The sequence below is a fragment of the Manis pentadactyla genome, chromosome 2 (genome assembly GCF_030020395.1).
Source record: "Manis pentadactyla isolate mManPen7 chromosome 2, mManPen7.hap1, whole genome shotgun sequence".
Lineage (NCBI taxonomy): Eukaryota > Metazoa > Chordata > Mammalia > Pholidota > Manidae > Manis > Manis pentadactyla.
In genome coordinates, this window is record NC_080020.1 from 73,466,420 (window position 1) to 73,488,617 (window position 22,198).

General features: G+C 35.1%; 1 long non-coding RNA gene across 1 annotated transcript; it reads left to right on the forward strand.

Annotated features, from left to right (window-relative positions):
- The first annotated feature begins 2,934 nt into the window (after positions 1–2,934).
- On the forward strand, positions 2,935–13,776 carry LOC130682701 (uncharacterized). Its single transcript, XR_008995991.1, has 3 exons — positions 2,935–3,046; positions 8,819–8,902; positions 13,519–13,776. It is a non-coding gene; the product is annotated as an uncharacterized LOC130682701 (long non-coding RNA).
- Positions 13,777–22,198: the final 8,422 nt, after the last annotated feature.

Consider the following 22,198-nt stretch of genomic DNA (forward strand, 5'->3'; position numbering starts at 1 on the left):
ATACATATTTTTTGTTACTATTGATCATATGATGAAATTTAGTTGTTTCGTTACAATTTTTTGTCTTCATATTAACAAAATTTTGTCAAACTATCAGTTTTTCATAATTGAGACACAGCAATGATTTCCTTTTCTGCAAATCCTTTTGAGCATTTCTATCAGTGTTTTAAAATTATCTAATCATTTTTTATATTAATTGATTTTTAAATTAAATAAAATAGACTTATATGACCAAGCTCTGATTGTGTAAAAAACAAAAATTACAACTGAACTGAAACATATTTGCTAAAGAATGAAATTTTTCATAAAAAAACAGAGTAAAAAAACATCCTAGCAGGAAACCAGGAATGGAATAAAAACACAAAAAGGTATCTCTGGCACAATGCCCTGAAAGTCAACAACTGTGGCCAAGAGCATGAGGTAATGTCAGAAATAAGAAAACACCCGGGTTTCCTTGTTACTGATCCTAAGACCACTAGTGATCATGTAAAAATGTAATCTATGTGGTGATTTATAAAGTTGTCATATATAGCACCTCATTTCTATCTCATAACACCCTGGTAAGGCAAGGCAGGTCTTGTTATCCTCATTTTACAGATGAATAAATAAATATGCAGAGATACATTAACTTGTCAAAATTCATAGTTACTAAGCGGCAGAGCAGGAACTAGAACTGAGTGTTCCAATACACTTTTGAAGAGAGGAATACTGGAGGCACAGCTGGAAGAGTGTGGGAACTTCCAAGAAGTTAGATGTGTGATCTGGATGCCTGCTATTGCAGGACGGTGGGGGCACTAAACATTTATACTCTCAGGTAAATGTACATATTGGCTACACTCCAAAAAGGGTAGGGTGAGCCCTAGTTATAAGTAAATTTACACCCATGAGCTAATCTCATTAGACTTTAGGTATAGGATGAAAAATGTGATAGTGGTACCAGAGTGGTCTTCAGAATGCTTTAAATCTCTGGCAACACGGGTCCATCTATGTGGGAGGATAATGGGACTTCATTTGTTTATTCATTTCTTTTTAAAACTTTTAATTGTGAACAAATTTTAGGATTACAAAAAGTTATTAGCCATTACAAAGATGTTCTGTATTCACCTAGCTGGTGAAAATGTTAACATCTTAATAGGACAATTACAGAGCAGGAAATTAATACTGAGAAGATACTATTAACTAATCTGTAGAACTTACTCAGTGTCGGCAGTTGATCACACATTGCATTTAGTTGCCATGTCTCCTTGGTCTTCTCTAATATGAGAGTTCCTCAGTCTTTCCTTGTCTTTATGACTGGCAATTTTGAAGAGTGCTGGTCAGTTTGTGTTTGTCTGATGTTTCCTCATGATTACATTTAATTTAGGCATTTGGCATCACAAAGAAGTGATGCACCCTTCTTAGTGCATCACAACAGGAGGTACATGATGCTATGTTTCAAAGTTAGTATTATCAGTAATAAGACATATCGACATCATGTGCCTCCTGCTGTGATATACTGAGAAGGCACAACATGCTCAGATATGCTCCTTTCCTTTTGAATGGCTACATGATGATGCTCAGAGTGATGTTGGAAGCTATTAGTGGAAGACATGAAAAACTCTTCTTCAACCTGGGTTCCTGAATAACTGTATGGACAAAATCCCTTCCAGCTCTACCTACTGACCTGTAGCTGTCTTGGGCTGTTTACATATGAGAAAAATACATTTTTATTCTGTTTGAGCCACTGTATACTTTGAGTCCTTTCATTAGAGATGTTTGCCTACTTTGTTATATTACCTACAATTAGATTCATGATCTATTAGAGAGTGATTTGTCAAAAATACTCCTGTGATTTTCTTCTCTCTTTATTAATAGTTGCCAAATCTGTTCCTGTAGCACATATTTTTCACAAATATTTCTGTTCAGTTCCTTCTCAAATTCAAGTACTCTGAAATAGTTGAAGCTTGATATCTCACTCCTACCTTTGATTTTAAATCCTCCTTGGATATAAATCTACTCTATTTTAAATCCTCCTTGTTTTTAAGTACCCCCAAATTAGTCATTTTTTTACAGTGTTTAATCAGACTTACCATTTTTTAAAAACTCAGACATTGCTTCTTGCATATCACATACTTTAGCTGTTCTTTTAAGGAGGGTCTGCAAGTGGTAAACTTAATCTTTTTCTGATAAATGTCTTTATTTTACAATAAATCTTGCATCGTTCCATCTTCTGAAGATATTTGTTTCCTAGCATCAAACTTGTAAAAATGAAACTGGGTTAAATTTACTTGAAAAATACAGAGATTCTCAGCTTGCATTTAAAAAACATATCAGTTTAAGATATATGTTTCTTTCAAGAATCACACCCAAAATAATCTCAAAAGTTTGAAAGTAATGGAGTGAAAGAGTAATGGGTGAAAAAATTACACAATGAATCCAACCAAAATAAACCTGATAGAGTAATATCGATGTTAGAAAAAACATTTTATAGCAATATCATTTATTATTATGGTTATAGAAATTGCTTACTTACTAATAAAAGGACCAATTTACCATGATGACAAGAACTGCTAGAACTCATCAATATTGATTTTCTCCTCTTGTTTCTTGGCACACAACTAAAATACTTCATAGTCTTTTTATAATTTTATTGGGATCCTGTATCTGATTTTTGACCAATGGAATATGTCCAACAGACCTTTGGCACTTCCAGGTCTGGCATGTTAACTCTTTGGATGTGTGACCTTTGAGGTTCTCCTCGCATTCTGCAGTGATTTTGGAGAAATGTTAAAGATGGATATGCTCTAGGTTCTGCTACATGCTTTCTTCTTTGCATCTTACTGGTCAGAGTTTTTATTATAGTTATTCTGTCTGTGATCTATTATTTTATATTAAATGTGTGTTTGGAAGTGGTGGTGAAGATAAATTGTATCTTCAGTTCACAGGACTTCATTTCAGGAGAAGTCAAATATTCACATATTGGAGAAGACTTCACATTCCTTGGATATCTTGGACTTTGAGCTGAATTCACTGGAAGGGACTTCGGGTTGTCTTTCCTAGGGAGAAGGTAAGTTTACTCTTCATGTAGAAATGAGAATAAGATGATCACAGAACCTTGCTTTTTTCCTTTTCTTCCTATAAATTAGTTCAAATACATGTCTCAATTATTTTACAGTTGGGTTGGGGTCATGTGAACAGAAGTGATCCATGATACATCTAGTCCTGATGCATAAAAATCATTTATATGTCCCATCCTTCATTTTCTGTTTCCATTCTTGGGTGACCTTGGAGACAACATGATGAAATTTTGTACCCAAAGAAGAAAGATGGCTGGATTCTTGATTAATTGCTTTGGTCAATAAACCAAAAGCTGGTTCTTCCCAAAGAGTAATAACACTCCTCAGAAAGACTGATCAATAATGCAAAGAGAGGATGCTAGGAATAAAAATAATTCCAGATGCAGTATATATTAAAATACCGTAAGTCACAAGAAAATTATTTATAACATTTATATTTATGAAATTTTATAAATATAAATCTTAAAACTAACTCAATTGGAAAAATTTCTATAAAAATTTTAACTACCTAAATTAACTCAAGAAGAGTAAACCTATATCTGAGGAGACAGCCATCAGAGAAATTGAATCAGCAAGGAAAAATCTATTGGTACCACAAAACTGGACAGTTTTAAAGGCAGGTTTTACCAGCACTTCAAAGGACAGAAATATTTCTCTTGTGTACAAAATATTACAAAAAATACAAAAAAGAGGGGAATTCTATAGCAGCTTTTATAAGGTTAATATATTCTAGATACTCAAAGTAGAAAAACAAATTAGAGAAAGAAATAATGTAGGTTAACCTCCCTTATGAGTATATGTGCAAATATCTTAAAGTATTGACAAACTGTATCAAAACAGTGTTTTTAAAAATACATTATGGTCAAAGATGGTTTACCCAGGAATAATATTTGAGCATTATAAAATTCCCATTAGTATTAGGAGCAAGAAAATATTGCTTACTATCTCCGCTAATAACCATCATTGCTCTGGAGGTTCTAGCCAATGAAATAAAATAAGGAAGAAATAACAGCTGAATGAATTAGGAAGAATCAAATATTTATTAGTTGAAGATTATTTGCCTAGAAAATCCAAATAAAATCTACAACCAAACAACCAAAACTAATAGTTAACTAAAGTTTCTGCATACAACAGCACTCACTAGATACATAAAATACCAAACTCACTAGAATATCCGTATGCCAGCCACTAATGAGGCTGACATGATGCCTTAATGTTTTTCCATTCAATGCATTATCAGTGTCAGTGATATTTCCACACTAAATATTGATATTCCAAAGTTCTATTAATAAATTGTGGTGTTAATGTTTTTCCACACAATGCATAATCAGCTCACTGATATTTCCATATTAAATATTGATATCCTAAAGTTATATTAATAAAACTGTGTTGTTGTTTTAGGAATAAATTAATAGACCAATAAAAAAAAACCCAGAAACAGGAATAGACACACATATAATATGTGAGAACTTGGTGTGTGACAGGCACAGCATTACAATTTAGGGTTAAAAGACAAGACTACTCAATAAATGATGTCAGGACAATTATTAGCCACGTGGGAAAAATTAAATCTATGCATCCTCACACTATTTATAAAATATGTTTCAAATGAATAAGATTTAAATATAAAAAGGAAGACTTTTAAACTTTTGAACACTATAGGGGAGTTTATGACTTCAGGGTAGGAAAGAATTTCAAAAACCAGACACAATACAGGAAAATATTGGCAGTTTGATAAAATTAAAAACCTATGTTGCATAAAAGATATCAAAATAAAATTAAAAGACAAATCACACACAGGGAGGAAATATTTACAGTGTATATGTGACTTATAAAATTCTTCATATCTAAACAATATAAAGAGCTCTCAAACAGATGAATAGCAAAAGGGGACAAAAACAAACAGTTTACAGAAGAGGAGACCCAGATGGCTAATAAATTTATTAAGCAAGTGCTTAACTATTTTAGAATCAGAAAAATGCCATATGAATACTTGACTTTACATATAACACAGGATAGATAGGATAGATACACAAAATTTGAAATGACAAGAAAAAAGCCTTAAAGTATTAACATGTAAAACACACACAACAGACACACTTTGAAACCAAACCAAACCAAACCACAAAATCTACCAACAGGAGCATGAATTTGTAAAATCACTGTAGCAGATACTCTTAGCTGCAAATGCAATAGCCATCCCTCTTTCTTCCTAAAGAATACAAGCACAATTTTGTCCAGAACAAAAAGAAGTGAGTTCCAATGTTGACTCATGACTAGTCTAACTCCATCATGACAGTCTTGTCCCCACTCTCTGAGCCATATTACCAGATAGGAAAGTTTTAGAATGAGGAGATTGAAGTAAAAGGATTCTAGTGAATATTAAATCTATTTAAATATAGAACTAAGACTAAATAATGTGGATATTATGTCAGAGGACAGAGTGTAGATATGATTCAAGTTGAAGTAAACACCAATAGGAATTGAGAGGTGATAAAAGGGAGAAAGGAGGAGGCTTCCAGACATCCTGTTTTCCTCTATTTATTACTAGGGAGTCAATTAACAATGGCTAAAATTGAAACATGAAATTAAAAAAATACAAAATGACTTCAAGCTCAATGATCTTAATATTATTTCTTTAAGCTAGAATGATTTTTAAAATGCCCCTAATATCTTTGGAGATCAAGAAACATCTATCTGATGTTAACTCTAGTCACCACAGTACCTTTCACCTTTGTTAAGTTCCATTAAAGTTAACTTCAGTATTTTTACTTGAAATAGCTGGTGTAATCCCATTACACTTTTCTCTGTATCAAACTATCCTTTTATCTGTGTATTTATGTAAATAGATGTCTAGAGTGATTATTACCCTAATGTTAAAAATGATTTATGACCCTCTAGAGTATAAGCACCACTAGAGCAGGAAAATTTATTGGATTTGTTCACTGCTAGATCTTCAGTGTCTAGTCCAGTGCCTGGCACAAAGTGGGTGCTCAGTAAAAATTTGTTGACAATGGGAACTGAGATATTTTTATTTCTACTTTAATGTTTAAACTTTTTATATTGAGAATATATTACTTTGATAAAAAATAAAATTATTTAAAAATTAAAAAGTGAAGGAAAAACAGAAGTGTGAAATTATTACATAAATATGTAAATACATCAATGAAACTGAATAAAAAATCCTGAAGATATTTTACTCCATACAGATGCAAAAATATTTCAGGACAAATTAACATTAAGTAAAACAAATAAATTAAATAGATGAATATATGGGAAACTATTTTCATAATCTTTATGTAGGGAAATCCTTATTAAGCCAGACTCAGAAACCAGAAACAATAATGGAAATGTTGACAGATTTGATTACATAAAATTTAGAATGTCTGCAAGATAAACATCACTGAAAAACTTGAAAGACAAAGCATTAGGTGTAAAGAAATATTTGTACTACATTGCTATCAAATTTTAGTATCTATATTACATAAAGAGTACCCACAAATAAACAAGAAAGAGATAACTCATTAAAAATGGGCAAAGAACACAAACAAGCAATTCACAGAAGAAACAGCAATGACTATACAAAAGACTATGAAAATATGCCAGTAATCAGGAATATGAAAAATAAAAACCAGAAAACCAGAAAGGACTCACAGAGTTAATGCATTAATTAGTTGAAGTTTCAAAGGCCAGGAGTGAGTTGAAATGTCTGGATATTCCTCAGATAGAGAAAAGTCAATCATGGATTTCTCTGTCCTACCCCATGAGGTAGAGCAGGGAAATAAGACAAGGGTCCTGTCATTGTAAAATTTACTTAGTGGGTGAAAAAAGTCCAGTTTATTATTTAACTTAATCTATATGCTGTTTTTTCTCTTCTTCCAGTCCCTTAATTAATCAACTTTGTACCAGCCAGACCTCCGAAGTGTAAATAAATCTATGTGGATAAAGAATGCTGAGATCAGACTAACACAGTCATCTAAATAACCCTATTCTTAAGACAAAACTTCAAAGGAATTACAAGTCACCTGTATATATCATGCCTTATGCTGATTCCTACCTATAAAGCCCTATAAAACCCCAAACCCTAAACCCTTAAGCACACCTCCTCTCTGAGGTTGCCCACAAACCCCTTTCTTTGAGTGTGTCTACTCTCTGTTCTACTCCAGATAAGTAGGGAGGGGCTACTGATTTAGGTTTGCAAGTTCCCATCACCTGGGTGACCCAGACAGGACTGCATTTGTAGGATCATGCTCTTTAGTAGCCTACCTGAAAGATTCCTTTCTTTGCCTTTGGGAAGTTCTCAGAACATAATCTCACTCCATCCAGTGCTCTGTGGCTCCCCCAAATCCTGGGTGGTTGGGACTTAGTTCCCATGCTGTGCAGATTCAAGTGGACACTGGATGCCAGGTGACCCTGGCTTTAGGAATTGGTAAAGGATTTGCCCAATGCCAAGTAGGAGTTTGATGAGCTTCCCTTTCTTGCCTTTGTTTACTTTCACTCTGGCCTGCTCCTCCCTTGGAGGGTATATTCAATAAAACTTTCATTCTGCTTTGCTACTGTGTCTCTGCCTTTCAGTTCTTTGTTGTAGCGGGGACAAGACTGAGGAGAATAAACTCAACCCCATAACAGATATGACTTTATATAATCAGATCTTTTGTCAGATGTTCGCACTTTATACATGGTATGTAAGATATGACTAAGGAAAGAATACCACAGTGTGGAAGATTTTACACTGGCACCCACTTGGTGTAGGAACATATTATCCCATAATGCAGTTCATATATTCTTGGTTCAATAGACCAGATGATTGTATCTTCTCTATTATCTGAAATATTATATAATTAGAGGAGGTGTTACCATGAACATATTTTGTAAAATAAAAGGTTCATACCTTATCCCAGGAAAATAATATTAGCTTAGTTAAGTTCAGCACCTGAAGGGAAAACTTACATGTTACATCTTCATCTAGCAATGCAATCTTCTAGGCCTAGGAGTGATAGAAAAGGGGAGCATGGCAGGGGATGACAGGTAGTCAACATACAGGGACATTATCAAGTTCTGCGATTAGTATCAAATATCACAGCCCAGTCTTTGGTGATCATCTATGAGACTATATAAGTGATGTCATCTTCCCTCCATTGTCCCTTGGGAGGAGAAATGGGGAAGTAGTAATCCTCTAGCCCCCTTCTGTTAATCAAAGGTTATGGTGGTTAATTTTATCTGTCAATTTGACCAGATACCCAGTTATCTGGTTAAGCATTATTTCTGGGTGTGTCTGTGAAGGTGTTTCCAGAAAAGATTAGCATTTGAATTAGACTGTTAAAGCAAACTGTCTTCCCCAATGTGTGGGCACTACAAATCAGTAGGGCCAGAAGGCAGATAAAGGTTTAATTTGCTGTTTACCTGAGCACTTGAGTTGGGACATCCATCTTCTACTACCCTTGATGCTCCCATTCTCAGGCCTTCAGACTCAAACTGAACTCACATCATTGGCTTTCCTCTATCTCCAGCTTGCAAATGGCAGATTATGGGACTTCCTAGCCTCCATCATCATGTAAGCGAGTATCTTATACTAAATCTTATTTTTTAAATTATAATATTAACATTTAATATAGTTATATATTAATATAGGTATTAATACACACATATAGTTATATGTACATATTATATATATATATGAAATACATTAATTCTACTTCTCTGGAGAACCCTAACTCATACAAAGATTCATGCTGTGGGCTTTAATTTTCTCCTGCTTCTAGCTTGTGCATGTGTGACTGTGGAGCAGCTGCATGGCAGCTGATGCTTCAACATCTCAAGAGAATCACAAGGCTAGAGAGACGCTGGTAGGTTGTACCCACAAGAATTTGGTTGAGGTCCACGGAACATATTGCTGGAATTGCTGCTGGAATAAGGGCACAGAGGCCCATGAGACTGGCAAAGCCCACATTAGGAAATCAATTTCCATTACAAAAAGACAAATGTTCCAAATGTACATTTTACCTAGTAGCTTTTTAGGGGGGGAAAAAAAAGCTTGTATTTAATCTGTTTCTTAAAGATAAAAATAGTATTTTAGCAATTAGTGAGAGACTTGTTAGTTTCTTATGTGGTAACTTGTTTTTGAGAGAAATTTGTGTTGTGGGGAAAACATTTTGAATGCGAACCTTTAGAAAATTTTCATCTTTATGTGATATAACTGAAAATGATTAAGTACAGCATCTATATCTCCCTTATCTGCACATTTAAAAAGAATTTTTCAACTTACTCTACATTATCTCAATAAAGAATTTAAGTCAGTTTTAAATTCATTTCTTACAAACTTCACTTCTTAAAATATACTTTTTGATTGATTTATGAAAGCTGATTGATAGCAGGGTAAATTGAAATTTACTGTGTAAAAGTTACTGAAAACCTTTGTATATTTTGTAGATGGGATGGGGAAAATGAGTTCCAGAATTTGGTAAACACAGTCAACAATATACTACTATCATTTCAATAGAAATTTTTTTGTGAGGTTTCTTTTTCAGTTAGGAGAGCATTAAAATTATTCACTGTTATAAGCTAAATTTACTGCCAGATCTTGAAATCACTCAGCTACAAAGTTGAAATCAGGATTGCAAAATGTCTTTTCCATAGTAAAATGATTAATAATAATTTTCTGGTAAGAGCAAGTAGTTTTATAATAATAATAAAATTAAATAATAGGCTTAAATGTGGTTTCATACATATTTTTATCCTTTACATTTTATTTTATAGAATATCTTTAGAGAGGCATAATTGTAGCTTATGTTTTACTCAAAATTCTTGACCGATAGGCATGTATGTGATTTAAAAAAAGACATTTGTTTTAGAAACTGTTATTAATTAAATAGGATATATATTTTCCTTTACAGAGCTGTGCTGCATTGTGTTTAGGACAATATCTAGCTGAACAGGCACTCTGTGAATTCCTATCTAGTGTTACTACCAATGACCTCTTTGCAGTGGTAACTCCTAGCTACCTTTCTAATCATTTCTCCTCATTCACTTAAGACTTGAACAACCAACTCAGTCTCCCTATACATCTTAATTCCTGTCATCGTTCTTTAGTGACTGCAAGAATTGTATGGATGAGTACTCTATGGTTTAGCCCCTCTGTTCCTTGACTATTCCTTCTTCACTCTCTTTCTCAACTCAGCCTTGGTCACCTACTCACATAAGCACTGGAATTTGACATCACCAGTAAAGAAACCATCTCCTGTCTTTATTCAAAGTATCCTACTTTATGACCATCACCTCCTCTTCCAGCTTTCTCATCCTGGTCTCCCACTGCTGTGGTTCTTTAACTGCCACCATAACCTCCAATCTATGGACCCCTGTGCCTGTCTGCACTCTGGTAGCTAAACATTGGTGGAAAACACCTGACTGACTGATAATACTTGAAATTCATAACCAAAACTCCATTCCCTACTGCCTAGTACTCTTATATGTTTTTCCTAGTAAATTGGCTTTTCACTTTCTCAGATGACTGTGTCAAACTTTCTCTTCACCCTAAACATCCCCCCCTTTAACTGACTGAGAAAACAGGAGGCATCAAAGGTAAACTCCCTTATCTTCCTGCTCTAAATCTAACCAAACAGAACCTGTGCCGTTAGTTATAGTCAAGGAAATACCCCTGCTCCTATCAAATGCAAGTCCTTCTACTTTTCTCTGGATTTTATCCCTGTTGCTTTCTCATGGACCAAGATCTGTATCTCCTCTACTCTCAATCTTTCTACTGGATCATACCAATGGCCCATGTTAAAAAAAAAAGAAAGTAAACACACTACTGTTGATTTCACACTCTTTTCAGATACCGCCCAATTTCTGTGCATCTTTCCATTAAACATACCGAACATGTTTTCAGTGCTCACCATCTCCTCTTTATTTTTCCCAATTAGTTCTTCACCCCATGCTGATCTAGCTTCCATTTCCACCTCTGCACTGAAAGTCCCTTTGTTACCGTCTCCCACGAGCTCTGCATTGCCTGACCTGACTCCTGTCCTCTCATCTGGTGCCTTAACAGCCTCTGACACAGCCACGCTCTCCTTGGAATCTTTTCTTCCCTTGGCTCTGTGACACAGCACTTCCCCAGTTTTCCTCTTACCTCCCTGTTGTTCTTTCTCTTTGCCAAAGCTCAGAGCTAGCCCTCTTTTCAATTCTGCCAGAACTTTCTCTGTAAGTGATCTCAGTCTCATAGATTTAAGAATCTTGTATATACTAATAGTTTTCAAAATTAAGTTTCTAGCCCAATGCCCAAAACGCAGCTTCTGATTTTCTTCATAAATCTAATCTTTCACTATTCTTCATCTGAGTATTTGGCACCAATATTCACTCATTTTCATAAATAAAATGTAGATATTAGCTTTAATCCTCTCTTTCTGCAATTCCCTACATCAAATCCATCATTGTTTTTTTGTTTCTACCACCAAAAAAAATCTGATTTTGCTACTTTCCACCATCTAAATTAAATCACCATAATCTCTTTTCTGTAGTGTTTGAAATAGCTTACCAACTGGTCTCTTGAGATGCTTTCTTTTGTTCTTACTTAAAAATAATTTTTACATAGCAATCAGAGCTACCATTCAAAAACATGCATCATGTTTTTAGGCCATGTCACCTGTTCCTTAGATTCATTCAGTGACTTCACACTGTCTTGGAAATAGATCCAGATTTCTAAGGCTGTCCCGTAAGTCACCTCGCATGTTCTCCCTTAATCATGATATGCCAATCCCACTGGCCTTTCTTCTGTTTCTCAAATTCCCCAAGTGCTTTCTGATACTACAGCCTTTGCATTTCCTGTTCTCTTTGCCTACAAAAGTTCTTACCTCAGCATTTTGCACAGCTGGCTCATTTTCATTCTGTAGGTCTCAGCTTAAATGTTATCGCCCTAGAGAGTTCTTCCTTGACTGAACAAGATGTACCTGTACCGTATGTACCCTTTTTTGCATCTCCCTTCATAGCACTTAGTACACTTAGCATCTCTGGCTTATATGTTTGTCTAGTATTTCTTGGTTGTGATTCATCACAGAGCATAAGTGTCTTATTTATTATGTATCCTTGGGATCTAATAATACAGTGTTTAGCATAAGACAAATTCTCAGTAAGTATTATGAAGAAATAAATGAAGACTTGTTTTTCCTTGGCTTCCTTGGTGCTATATTATTTTGGTTTTCTTCTTACAACTCTGTTATTCACATTTCCTCATTTGCCCTCTTATGACAATCTGTATTAGTCTGCTCAGGCTGCCATAACAAAATACTTTAGGTTTAAACAGAAATCTATTTTCTTATAGTTCTGGAGGCTGGAAGTCTAAGATCAAGGTTTCAGTTGATTTGGCTTCTAGTGAGAGCTCTATTCTTTGCTTGCAGATGGCTACCTTCTCACTATGTCCTCACATGGCTTTTACTTGGTGAATGCTCAGGGAGAGGGAGAGAGGAAGAGCACTCTGGTGTCTCTTATGAAAATACTAATCCTATTGGATCAGGGCCTGACCCTTAGGACCTCATTTAATCTTAATTATTTCCTTAGTGATCCTTTCTCCAACTACAGCCATATCAGGGTAACAGGGCTTCAGCACATGAATTTGGGGGTGAGGGAGAGAGGCTTGGTAGACAGAGTTTGTAACACGATATGTTTCCTCAGTGATGTCATTTATACTGTCAAAGTGTGCATGCTGCGGCCTCTATATTGAACTCCTCTGCTGCTTATTTTTGCTGTGTCTCATTTGACACTGTGCGTTTTTTTCTGTTGTTATCTTTAGTAAATAAACCTTGACTACTCTTCAAGGATTTGCATTTCATTATACACTCCCTTCCCCTTCTCCAAACTGGGCCTTATAAGCAATTGTTCTTTGTATATTTGCTGGTTGATTAATTAAATCTAAATCTAAATTTCCATTCATGAACTTTTGCCTAATATCAAATTCTTTATCTCCAGCTGCTGATTATATTTATACTTGAATTATCCATTTTTGTCTCAAATTAGTTGTGTCCCAAACTTATTCACTCAACCACCAGCAAGCTTCCTCTCTCATTTTCCCTCTTTGTCACTGGCATTACATTCTTCTGATCATTCTGGCCTAAAACTTTGGCATTATCTGTGACTCATTACTTTTTCATTTACTTTATCCAATTAACCATCAAACCAGTTGTTACTTACTTTAAAATCTTGCATAAAACACTTCTCCCCCTGAAATCTCACCACCATTTAAAAAACACCATTTTAATCTTAGAATATCTTTAGTTACAGAAAAGTTGCCAAGATAGTCCAGAAAATTCCATTATACTCTATATCCAGTTTCCCCTATTATTAGCATCTTACATCAGTATGGTACATTTGGCACAAATAATGAAACAATATTGATGTATTATTATTAACTGAAGTCTATACTTTATTCAGACTTCCTTGGTTTTCTGTTTACCTAATGTCTTTTCTGTTTCAGAATCCCATCTGTGGGGAAAATGGAAATTCCATGGCCAGGATCCTCACCTGATCCTAAACTACAAATGATGTAACTGGCCTACTGCTTCCACACCCACAGGGAATGAGCTGTTATTGACTGAGTCACTATATAAGCAGCTCCACCCAGTGCTCTGGGTGGAGGCAGAGACAGAAGTGGATTACAGACCTGCAGACTGCTGGATGTAGACATGATTCTAGTGCTTGACCTACTACCATGAGAATAAAGCCAGGTATAAACCCTCTACCCCAGGGATGTTCTGTTGTCATTTCTTGGTCTCACCGAATCCATAGTGAACTTGCTTGGGGCTGAAACCCTCAAGCAAGACACCATCCAAAAAACCACATTATGTTTAGTTATGTCTCCTTAGGTTCCTGTGACTGTGACAGTTTCTCATTTTTCTTGTTGAGGACCCTGACAGTTTTGAGGAATACTGTCAGATATTTTGTAGAATTCCCTTCAGTTGGGGTTTGTCTAAAGTTTTTCTCTTGATTAGACTGTCAACAACAAGTCTTGCTGACAGCCTCTACTCTTTTTTTTCATTAAGGTATTATTGAAATACACTCTTATGAAGGTTTCACATGAAAAAACAATGTGGTTACCACATTTACCCATATTATCAAGTCCCCACCCATACCCCAATGCAGTCACTGTCCATCAGTGTAGTAAGATACCACAGATTCACTATTTGCCTTCTCTGTGCTACATTGTTTACCCCGTGATCCCCCACACCATGTGTACTAAACATAATGCCCCTCAATCCCCTTCTCCCTCCCTCCCTACCTGCTCTTGCACAACCCTCCCCTTTGGTAACCACTAGTTCCTTCTTGGAGTCTCTGAGTCTGCTGCTATTTTTTGTTCCTTCAGTTTTGCTTTATTGTTATACTCCACAAATGAGGGAAATCATTTGGCACTTGTCTTTCTCCGCCTGGCTTATTTCACTGAGTATAATGTCCTCCAGCTCCATCCATGTTGTTGCAAATGGTAGGATTTGTTTCTTTCTTATGGACGAATAGTATTCCATTGTGTATATGTACCACATCTTCTTTCTCCATTCATCTACTGATGGACACTTAGGTTGCTTCCATATCTTGGCTATTGTAAAAAATGCTGTGATAAACATAGGAGTGCATATGTCTTTTTGAATCTGAGAAGTTGTATTCTTTGGATAAATTCCAAGGAGTGGGATTCCTGGGTCAAATGGTATTTCTATTTTGAGCATTTTGAGGAACCTCCATATTGCTTTCCACAATGGTTGAACTAGCTTACATTCCCACCAGCAGTGTAGGAAAAAAAAAATTTATTTATTTATTTAATCTATTTATACCAGCATGTCTCTTGGATACTATTTATTTATTTTATTGTTCAAATTGTTCCATCTTTAGCCATTGGTAGATCTCTCACTTAGTTCTTATGTCCATTTGACATATACTTCCTTGGGGGGGGGGGGGGTGTGTGTGCATGCTGCACATTTTAAACACTTCCTTACTTTCTGGCACTATAAGATGCCCTAGGGTCATCATGTATATTTTCTGCCTACATTAGTTTCCCATTACTACTGTAAAAACTTACTACAAATTTAATGACTTAAAATAATATACATTTATTATATTGTAACTTTGGAGGTCAGAATTCCAAGATGGGTCTCATTGAACTAAAATTGAGGAATGGCAGGACTGTATTCCTTCCAGAGGCTCTAGGAGAGGTTTTTTTTTTTTTTGCCTTTTTCATCTTCTGGAGTCTGCTGGCATCCTTGACTCACAGCCTATATCTTGAAAGCCAGCAATGTCAGCTTAGTTCCTTCTCATGCTGCCATTTCTCTGGTTCTCTTTTGCCTCCCTCTTCTACATTTAAGGACCCTTGTGACTACATTGAGCCTGCTTGGAAAATTCATGATGATCTCCCTATAGTAGAGTTAGTTGATTAGGAACTTTAAACCCATCTGCTACCTTAATTCCTCTTTACCATTTAAAATAACATAGTCACAGGTTCTGGGAATTACGATGTAGACATCTTTTGGGGGGGCATTATTCTTCCTATCACATATTATAGATTATAGATTTTTCCTGTCACCATTATAGACCCAACCATTTTTCCAAGGATTTCTAGTCCTGTTTATTGGAAAATGGTATTAGAGATCAAGATTTGGGCACTAGGTGTGCCTACTGCTGCTTTTAGACCCTCTCAAACTGACAGAGCAAGGAAATATATGTATGTATACTATTCATGTATATATATATATCTATAAACATTTCCATATATATATATATCCATCTGTATCTATATTAAACTAAACATGAGTTCATACATCTCCAACTCTAAACTAGTATCTGCCATTTTTAAAAATTCAGACTTAGGCATTATAAACCCTCCTGAGTGATTGCCTGGCTCTGTCCTGTATTTATTGTATATATCATTAGTATACCAATTTTCCTTAAAGAACACTTTTATTAGGTAATGATTGCTTAGAAATGCCCAATAGTATTTCATTCAATAACATTTATCTACAGTTTGGGCAGAAATCTTTCACTTATAAAGCTTTCTATAATCAGCATCCACAGCAACCACCTGACTTTATTTCCCAGAATTCCCTACTATACTTTTTCTTCACAGCAATTCCTGCACCCCCACCACAGATTAATCAAGTTAGTTTCATGGTCCCTCAAAATGTTCAACTGTAGTTCTTAATATTATATCTTTGCTTTTCTAGGTACTCTCATCCCTAACATTTCATACATGTTCAATTCCATTTCTCATTGAATATCCACTTAATCCTTCCCATCTATTCCAACCAACATTAATCCTTTCTCTCTTTAAATCCTATGAGACTTGAAGAGAGAAACCATAATGTCTATCCTTAAAAAAAAAGTGTAATAATCCTTTGAGGAGTGTTTAGTATATATCACTGTACTGATTGATTAACTTGTCATTTTTTAACTTCTCTGACTTTGTAGGTCTTTCAAACAAAAGTCTGATGATTCTTTTCCTTCTTTATTGCCTGTAAGACTCAGGTGGGAAATCAACCTTTCTTTTAGATGTCTTCAATTTTTAAAAAAGGAACTTGAGACTTATACTTGAACTCAAAACTGGTAGTGGGTTTTCAAATGTTAGAGTTCAAAGGAATCACCTAGGAGACTGATAAACAAATTCCTAAACCTCATACTGAGATTTTGATTTAGTAGGTACATTATTTTCCTATTACTATTATAATGAATTACTACAAATGTAGTGGCTTAAACAACACAAAGTTATCTTACAGTTCTGCAGGTTAGAAATTCAACACAGATCTTAACTGGGTTAAAAAATCAAGGTGTTTAGTAGGGTTACATTTCGCTCTAGAGGAGATTCTGTTTCCTTGCCCTTTCTGGTTTCTGGAGGTTGCCCACATTCTTGGGCTCAGGGCCCCATCCTCTGTCTTCGAAACCAACAACACTGCATTTCTCTGTGCCTGTCTTCTGTAGTCATATTTTCCTCAGACTGATTCTTCTCTCCTGTCTGCCATTCCACTTTTTTAAGGGCCCTTTTGATTACACTGGGCCTGCCTGGATGATCCAGGGTGATCTGCATATTTTACGGTCAGTTCACAAGCAACTTTAATTCCTTCCACAACTTTAATTCTCCCTTGCCAGGTTACATAACACAGTACTGGGATTAGGATGTGGACATCTTTAGGGGACCATTATTCTGCCTAACACAGTAAAACTGAGGTGGTGGAGTCCAGGAGACTGCTTTTTAACAATCACTCCAATTATTCTAAGAAAAACAGCCAAAACACAATTTGAGAAACACTCTAGAAACTTAAGCGTTATTTAAATATACTTTTAACAAGTATATTTGTTCAACTTTGGAATTCAAACAAAACAATAGAGTTGATTTAAACACAAGAGCTGATGCAAAGAGAAAATTAAAATTAGAGTCTAATAAGCAGTTATTCAAAAAGAGATGTTTACACAGGAAAAAAGGAGTATTAGTAGATTTCTTGATTTTTTGTAAGGGTTTTATTCCAAGGTGCTGCAGGATAGAAGTATATTTTTACACTTAATTTTAAGAAGTATTTTAAAGCCTAAGTATTAAATATCAGAAAAGACAATGGAACATAATTTAAGATAGGATAAGAAAATCTGTTCTCAATTGTAACACTATACTAGGCTAAATGTTCTTCTTTGATTGGTCCATATTATTTCCATGTATACATATTTTTACACACACACCCCCAAATATATATGCCATTCCCAGGATGTTCTGAAGTATTCTTTCCTATCTCCCAAAACCTGTAACTGTGCTACAAATAGTCTCTAGTTCCTTAATTTATATTATTGAAATGACTGAGTTTGCTGAGTTTTATTATTTATAAGGATGAATTCAGTTCTTTCATTATATAGTTTATTAACAGTATTTTAAAACATCATCTACTTTTTTATTGTCTGTCTGTTGGCCTATTGCTCACAAGTTGTATTCTATCAAAGCTCAAGAAAATTATTTTAAACAATTCTGTTTGAAGAAGTGGAATAAGAGCCTAGGATGTGGGTATATTTCTGTTCCAGACATGGCCTGGTAAATAGCCATGACCCCACTAGGATGGGGCCCCTGGACCAAGTACCTCCATGCTAGGTGCCTTGAGGGCCATAAATCAGTTCTAAAGATATTGATCATCCCAACAAGCCAGACAGCTATGTTTCCTAAATCCTTCACAGGTGGTAATTAAGAAATTTTAAGTTAGTTCCAGATCATTCAAATTAGGTAATTGTTTTTTTGGAACTGAAATTCAATCAAAATTATCCTATGGAATTTCAGTATTGTATAATTCAGTTTATCAATCCAAAATATAACTAAGCAGTATTTACTGGAGGTATGGGATATCTACCACTGATAATATCCAAGAGATATTAAAAGGTACCAGACATGACATAAGGTTCATGGATATGGCATTTATTAGCATCGAATCACATAAAAACTATGTTATTTTCTCTGCAAATATATAACAGTTCTTGTCAATATATCAAGGAGAAAGTCATAGTTTGGTGTAATTCTGTGTCTAAATTTCTCAAATCCTCCATTTTAACAAGGCAGAGCAAGGCCTCTGACAAAGAGTTTTCACGTTAGACACTGGATAAAATATATTACCATGCATTGTTATTTTGAACCTATTGTATTAGTATTTACTGTTACTTTCTATTTGTGACAAATGATTCTGGTTTTCTATTTGTGGTAGTCATATAAAATTTCATTTTATATAAATGTATTAAGTGAAAAACAATGAATTTCATAAAAGAAATATGGTAGTCCTGGTGATACCAAGGTGAGGCAAAAAGTGAAGAAGAAATAGAAATGCCTGAAGATGGGCAAACACTGGCATAGAGTGACAGGAGGAAAGCTGGCCTAGTTGTCTGGAGGGGATTCTACCACTAAGGAGGCTAGTAACTGTGGGCATATTGCTTAACATTTTTGGGTCCCAGTTTCCCAACCCTCTATTTGAACAATTTGGGTAGATAATCTCTAAGGTCTTTTGTAGCAACAAAACCTGGAATATAATTATAATATTAGGAAAGCTAAGGGTGAGTTAAGCTACATTTTGTTGGCAGGAATTGTGTTTTCAGGGCTGTTAGATTATGTGCATATGTATTTTCATCCCTGATTTTAGAGTGAGTCCTGTTGATCAAGTCTACCTTCTGCCTTCCTTTTCTTTCTAATCAGAGTTTACTTGTACCTTACCACCACTTGAATTCCCTCCCAGAGAGCTGCTACTATGGAATGCAGTCTGATGTATACATCACCAATGAAAGGTCATGCCACATAACAGCTTATTGGGTTAGCCTCCTCTGGAATATTAGTGTGTTTTAACTGTGTATCCTTAGGAATGACAATCCAATAAACCAAGGGATGACTGTAATAATGGAATATCAGGCCTTGAGAGAAATTTTGAGTGGCTTTTCTAATACTCCTAAATAACATTTAGGCAACTATCCATGTCATTTACATTTAACAAAATTGAATTCATCTAATTACAGGACAAAGAGAAAACCAATGTAGTTATAAAGACCTTGGGTTCTAAATAGAAGAAAGATTTTGGGTTCAGAATAGAACATATACCCTCTCTTCTTTCAGGCAATGCCTTTTTTTCCCTTTGTTTTGTTAACCACTATATTCTCATGGTTTTAGACTTTATACAAAGGTATTTTCATGCTTTCTAGATGTTCAAGTTCTTTGAAAGCTTACTGATAGATTGTTAAGGTTCATATGTATTTATCAGAAAGTGGAAATGAAAGTATCATTTCTCTTCCTGACTTCATTTTAACATAGAATTTCCAGTACTGGCCCTACTTCTGCCTCAAACCTATTTATTTATTAATTTTAAAGAACCCTCTCTGCCCCAAGGCTAATCCCAAGGCAGCCCCATCACATAGGTATACCAGCCTTTGGGTATGAATGGCAAAATATTTGCCAGAAATTTTCCTTGTTGCTTCTGGCATTCAGCCAGACCTCTGAAGGATTCTCTAAACAATTTAAAGAAAGGCCAATTTTCTTTTCTTTCCAGATACACGTTTTACTTTCCTCCACACCCTTAGTCAAAGACTGGTTTGGGGACTGAGTATTTGCACAAATTTCAACTGAGATCAGCATGGTCTCCCTTGATTCTGTTTTCACTTGGCTCTACTATATGTGATTTGTTTCTGCTACACTAGACAGTTGTTATTTCTTCTTAGTTGGCTAGCTTCCCAGGAGCTCCTGATATTGAAAAACAGGTTAGATTCGTTTAGTCCATGTCTGTCAAGGTCAGGTTCTTTGGGTGGAGGAAAGGATTTAAATGAATTTCACCCATTTTGAAATAGCTCCATCAAAGGCTTCTTGCAAAATAAGGCAGATGGATTTTGAAATTGCTGTCTTGAATGTATACCATGGTAAAGTCTACTGCCAAATTTTTCATTGTCTATTTGTCAGTCTAAATTCAGCCTGTTTCTCACCACTTAATTGCTAAAATCTAGAATATGAGACTTCAGTGAGGACTTATGCATACTCCATTATTTTTATGAACATTTTCATATAAGCATTTCTTATGAGCATTTTCAGGCATAGTTAAGAAAAACATTGCAAATATAAATCACCTAAAATAAACATTTATAGTAGAATAATCTCCAAAGAGCACTGGCAATAAATGGAAAAAGTAGCCTCCCTCCCTTTTATGTATCCTATCATGCCAAACTTTCACTTCATTGTGGGTAAATGATTCACATATACAGCTGGACTAGGGTAGCAAGTATGATGCTGCAAGGCAGGGTAGAAGTGGAATTTGGGAAACTGTTGTTACACTCACTTACTCAGCTATACTCAGTTGTAGTTTAAGATGATACTGCAAGTATGGCTTATGGATATTATTTTTTTATTTTTATTTCTGACCATTGGTCACAGTATAGGATTTTCTGGAATTGTTTAGCTAACTCAGAGAACTTGACAGGCATTCATAATAAATAATGAATCCAAGTACATTCATAACAAAAAAACAATGACTTAGTAGTGATTGTTTGTGCTTTTAGTTTCATTCCTTTTTTGGATGAATGTGAAGAAAAGAAACTAGAAAGCTAAGGAAACAGCTAGGCCTTATCTAAATGTCTCGGACCCTAACATACTTAAAATTAAAAATTAATTATTTGCATTGCTCTAGTTCACTGAATTATATACTGTACTACAGACTTTATACTTTGACCTCTAGGCCTGCTTTAGTGGGCCTAGTAGACTAAATAAGTATCAGTGAGGTTAGTACTTTTGGGGGCAAATGATACAGTGCTTCAGAATGCACATCCTGAGTGCTGTCTTTGCCTTGCAATCTGTCAGGAGACTTCCCCTCCCTCATTTCAGTTCCCTTATCAGTAATGTAGGAGCCTTACTGTGAAGATTAAAGATCATGTATATGAAATGCACAGTGCATGAAATGCTGGTGTTCAAAAAATGTTATTAACTATAATGATTCATTTTAAGTATGAGTAAGCTCCAAGTTTAGTCTGTATTATTTCTAGATGTTGGTAGCATAATTATCATTGTTCAAATCAAAGCCAACTTCCAGTTCTTAGCCCTATGGCTGGATATTTTTTTCTGGCACTGTAATAGTGTTGGAGCCATAAACTTTCCTTCTAATTACATGTTATGCAAGTTGGACAATTAGTAATGGTTTTATAAAGATTACAAATCTATTTGTAAAATAAATCAACCACATGGGAATACATTTGATAGACCCATTTTCTTACGCTGGTGCCTGATTCTTTTACTTTTAAAGTTCATAATGTAATTTTGTTACTATAAAACCAAGTAACACTTCTAATAATGCAAGTCTCACAGTCGTCAATCTGCATTACCATGTATAGTTAATAAAAAATAGGATAGAAAGCTTTCCATCTTTAGGACTTATAAGTCTCCTTGACTGATTTTATGAACAGTCTGGTTAGTGTGGGATATGGTCTGATTTTAAGATGGGGTAATCAAAGTTCTAAGAGTTTATGATAAAGAGAATAAGGAAAATGGAAGACTGATTCTCTGTATTGCATAATAGTGCCATCTATGCTCCGTGAAGGCAGGAATCTCTTTGTTAACTGCTGCGTTCTCAGGGCTCACAAATCCTGGAAGAGAATATGCATTGAATACATATTGTTGAATAACCGAGCTTAGACTT